This window comes from Opisthorchis viverrini (genome assembly GCF_000715545.1).
Source record: "Opisthorchis viverrini unplaced genomic scaffold opera_v5_142, whole genome shotgun sequence".
In the NCBI taxonomy this organism is placed as follows: domain Eukaryota; kingdom Metazoa; phylum Platyhelminthes; class Trematoda; order Opisthorchiida; family Opisthorchiidae; genus Opisthorchis; species Opisthorchis viverrini.
In genome coordinates, this window is record NW_008751797.1 from 682,898 (window position 1) to 688,396 (window position 5,499).

Consider the following 5,499-nt stretch of genomic DNA (forward strand, 5'->3'; position numbering starts at 1 on the left):
TGCGGACGACTTGAAATCCTGGAGTTCCAATGCCAGTGCCCTCCAAATGGATGTAGACGCTGCCAAGCAGTGGTCGTTGGACTGGCACCTTCCTCTGAATGATGAAAAGTGCGTCCATGTGTCGTTTGGAGGGGATTCAGCGAATGCCTTTGTTATGCATGGTGAAAAGGGACCAGAAAACATCATGAGGATAGATGCCAAAAAAGATTTAGGCATCTGGGTCTCCTCAAACTTGTCCTTCGCACTACACCATGAGAAATCGACCCAAAAGGCATTCGCCGTTTTACGGATGATCCGACGTACCTTCTCCCGTATTACGGGAGACGTCAGACCGCTCCTGGAGTACGCCAACAAAGTTGTCTACTCAGGACGTACGAAAGACGTTACCCTCATTGAGCGTGTCCAGCGGGCCGCCACGAGAATGGTTGCCGGCCTCAAATCCGTGGGCTACGAAACGCGTCTCGCGATGCTTGATCTCTTTCCCCTGGAGTACCGTCGCCTCCGAGGGGACCTAATTCTTACTTACGCCCTGTTTGAACAAAGCTTGGCAAACAGGTTTTTTACCGTTGACCCAGCAATCACCCGGCGAGGATATAGTAAGAAAATCTTCAAGCTCAGGGCACACACATTCATTAGACAAAACTTTTTTTCATTTCGGGTAGTAGCTGCGTGGAATGACCTTCCTCCGACGGTTGTACGCGCTCCTTCTCGAACCGAATTTAAAGCACTATTAGACATTTATTTATGCGAATCCTCGCGCTGGCGAGCATACTGCCCCGCGCTGAGAACATAAACAGCAGTGCTACACCCTTTTTTCACTTGTGCCCTTCAGGTGAACGACAGCTACTGACCGACAAGAACAAAACCGACCCGGGAAACTTGGGCAAAAGCCTCGATCCTGTGCATCAATCCGTGAATCCGTGAATCCGTCCTTGTCACGTGATCTCTTTTGAACCAATCATTTCCTTCCGGCTCAGCTTGTGGGTGAGTCGAGCTCCGGCTGTCGCCAGTCCGTTGGTTTGTCGTGATTCTATGGATTCATATACGGCTAGTAAGCTGAAGGCTTATACTCGGATTAGTGGCTGGTGGAAACGCAGAGAATGCGCCTTGTTCTCGTACTCTTTGGTGGGTGTAAGTGGGAATAATAGGGCGCCATTCATGATAGTGAAAATAACCCCAAGCACACTGTGCTTGCGAGCACACATGGGTCAGTGTCTGGGTGAGAAGCGGACCCAGTTGTATCACTAAGAAGGGAACGGGTTAACGGATGTGCACTGCACACTTAGTTGACCAACAGCAGCGATTGCTGCAAATAACGTATCGATATATTGTGACATGTTCATGATGGTCATCAACATCTAGAGGATGCAGTCGAATGGCCGACAGAGTGGGACGGTTTCAGAAGGGTGTTACAACTAAGGAGGGTAGGCTACTACGCATTGTGTAGAAAGCCTGTATTGTGGGAGAGGGTGATGATTGAATGACGTAGTTTTGGATGGTGTTAAATCGGTGGTACGTGGCAATATCAGCTACAGGTTTTGTCACCTGTCAGTTACGACACGCTTATCATAACTCAGTATAACCAACGAAAATGTCGCGGCTAGTGATACGACCGCAGCTTGTACTCAAAGTCCGCGGAATAACGCATGGTACCACCGCGGTACGTATTTGTATTCACCAGACGACCACGTAGCAATCGGTAGATGGAGCGTGGAAAGAACTGCAAGCAGAGAGTGCATGTTAATGGACGAGCAGACATAGACGAGGCAAGTTAGGGAAGACAGCATACAGTTGTGCGTCACAGCAATTGAGAAACAAGTGCCTGGTGTGAGTTGGAGAGGCGACCATAGGTTCCAACAGTTGTGTGAGCACTCCATTGGTCATTCTCTAACGTTGCTTATCACGCTTAAGACCGAAACTCCAAGCATCACTGCACGTCGATCAAACAAAAATGGACCAAGCGATGCGGCTGTTATTCAGCGGATGGTAAGGTCCATGGATCAAGTTGACCATTCTCATGGCATACATGGAGGAACGTGAATTCGGATGAGCAACTGCAGGTCATTAAGTGACTGCAACAGTCGCAGTTTCTCACACCAACTTCGCCAGTGTTTAGAGGTCTGATCGCAGGTTCCTGATCCTCCAGATAGGGTGCTGCAGCATGTGTAGTGAGTTGTCTCAAAGATTGTAATGCACTTACATTTCCCGCCAAGTATCGCTCCCTTGTGGTTGTGCCACAACCACCAACCCACCACTATGCACTACTACGACGCACTGATGTGATGAAACGTTTGCAATCAAATTGCACACTCAGCGAACAGACCAACGACAATCCACTCTACCTGAGCTACGAACATTTTTCTCTAGCAACATCAGTGCTGACATTGATGCTACATTGGCCATCGCGTGGTGTCACAAGCTGGGCCGCCATACTTATTGCATACAACAGGACTCGTAAGCGAAAAGACGATCTCCCTGACGCTTCCCTTCTTACACTTTCATGTATTCCCTTGTCTGTACTTCCCCATCCCAATTTGGATACGTTCTCCGCAGTTTCCAACACTGGGACTGACCACTTTGCTCGCCATACGTCACCATCGTCCGAATCCTCTGTACGTCCGGCTTCAGTAACAACCTTAAATACCTCAGCCTTTTAAAACCCGACATACTCGACTGCCTCTTACTTTGACACACTGAAGCAAGTAGGACAACACATGGTTATTGCTAGCACGCTGGACCCTTGTTCAATAATATATGCTGTGTGCCGGAAACAAGGATACAGAATTCAACCCCCCACTCTCTCGGGCTGCGCACCTCCGTAGCCACATACGTTGGAGTGATTGAGTGGTATTGAGCTTCTGCTTGATTGGATAGCCTTTGATGGTCGCCTCTGCGTGGTTTGTTGGCAACGTCTGTGAAAGAATCCGAAGAAAGTGGGGTCCATCACACACTGTTCATCATGCCTGCTTACGCCCCAACGGACTGTAGCTCTGAATCTGCCAGAGGCAGTTTCTATGACGCTCTAAGTGCTCTTTTGCAACAGACTAAAGGCCCATACATCGTTGTGGGTGCTGGTGATGTAAGCGCCCAGGCAGGTGGACTAAGCGCTACTGAGACACAGTTGGGTAGTCATATTTGGTTGGGTACGAGAACGACAATTGAGAGCACCTGTTTCAAATGCGCGCAGTAGTGATTTCTAGGACGGCAGAAATCGCTGGACAGTGTGGTGCCCACCAACGAGCCAGTCTTGAATCCGAATAGACCATATCGCCCTCAATTCCCGGTGGTGCGTGTAGGTCACTAACGACCGCTGCTGCTTTTCATCGCGCTTTTCAGGTCTATGCAAACCCTCACACTTTGCTTAGCCATTGAGAAGCTAGTGGACCTATCAAGATTGACTCCTGAAATGCTTATTGGATGGTCCGATGTCAGATATTAACAGTCAATAAGAAATCCAAGGCGCTACTCAAAGCTGGAACTTCTGTTTGCGGTACGACCCAGCCAACATCGTCCAAGCGCTGGGGCTCTGACAGGACCGCGGTTTTCCTGGAGTCCCAGTGGCAATTATTCCTGGGCCACAATCACAGGCATCAACTGACATGCTTCAGCAGGGAGGCGATTAGATTGTTTACACGATGCCACGGTTAGATTCAGGTGATTTACTCCGAAATCAGCGACAATCTTGCGTCGGTGCTCTTCACTGGAACCACATTGTTGAACTGAGCACATGACAGGCCTTCGGGTGATGTGAGCACTTGTGCAGAAAGTTCGTATTGTGTAGAGACACACGATCTTCAGCACGCAAGTGAATAAGTCGCACCCCATAACCCGCATTCTAAGCGTTGACTCTGATTCTACCACCTAACGTTGTTCTTTCGGGCTCTGACTCTAAAGCCTAGTTCACGATTCAGGGTTCCCATAGAGGACCCTTCTGGGAACCGACAAATTAAGAGTCTGACCCACTTGGCTGCAGGATGGTGGTCTGATCTGAGGGCACAGTAAGGCACATTTGTCAGACTCTTAATACGGCTGCGTGCAGCAGTTACTTATGAACAGCACCAGACTCGCCCTAGAAGTATTCCGACCGTTTTAAATAGTGCGTTGGACTCACGGTCAATCGCTGGGCGATCGGTGTTTACATTTTTAAGGCTGACCTTTTCTAACCTGTCTTTTTGGCGAGGGGGGGGAGGCAGCATCACTGCTTTCACAAAATATGGTCGCCCAGGGGGAACACCTTGTAGTTGTTAACGGCCCTTAGAAGTCTTTAGTGAACAGTATGAAATACTAATTCAAGTCAGATATCATGTCACAAATAGAACCATTCAAGGAAATCTTGACTCAATTCACAAGGGGAACTTCCACAGGTCCGCATTCCGTTGAACCACCACACGCAGAACAGAAGGGTCTACTTTCTAGTATTCCAAACCCCCGGTACTCGCAATAATATTCCACTAACGTGATTGGGTGGGTCCGTTGTTTGTAGCTAAAGTTTATCTTCACTTTGGGAACTAGTGCTGGCCAATGTTATTTAACGGGGCGAGATTGCTCGGTTGGTTAGAGCGCGAATTTACTGTCCGGAGGGTCCGTGGTTCGACCTCGACCTTTGCCTCTGCCTCTCGACTTTTCCTGTCTAGGTTTGGGCACCTGGCATTATCCCAGCCTTCGTGCTTTTTTGGGTGGAATGGCAGCTAGGCACCGAAAGGTTGCAGCTGAACGATCTTTTATTAGCTTCCCTGAACTCTTAAATGGCCACTGTTCCATGATGAAGTAATGCCAGTGGTGTGGAGACGAGGCCAATCACAGCCATTCTTCTGGGGGAGCAGATCGTTCAAATCATTTAAAACGTATTCCTGATATTTGTTATCATAACCATTATCATTACCATTATTAAGGTAGAGTGGGGGGAAGATCCCCCACCTCTCTCTGAAGTCTTTTCCTGGCACCATTTTCAACCATTGTCGAAAGGGAGGTATACATAGGCTTCACATTATATATAGCTTACATATATTCCTCGAAGGCGAATAAAAGAACTGGATACATTTGGCACTGATCCCACCCGTGTCTACCTGATGCATCCCAATAGGGTCGGAATTCCCCGTGTGGTTGATCTTTCCAATGACCCTCTTACTTCTCTACTCCGTCACGATGAGACTGGACCTTATCGTGGTGTGACGGTTTGCGCACCTCAGCGATCCATTGAGCTATACTGGAGAGTGTCCCGCGACACTCACAGAGTCTCTCACACCGGGTTGGTCAATGGTTAGAGGTCTGACGAACACAGTCTCCTGGCCCTCCAGGTTGGGGGTTGGAACATGTGGCGACTTGTTCCGTAGAAATGGTAATGCATTTGCATTTCCCGCCAAACACCGCTGCCTTGCGGTTAGGCTTTTGAGCCAAAGGCTTTGGTTGAGGACCCTAATCGTCCTCCTCCTCCTGTCTAGGTGTGGGCGCCCTGGCAGTATCCCAGCCCACGTACAACCATGAATAGCACATACACAA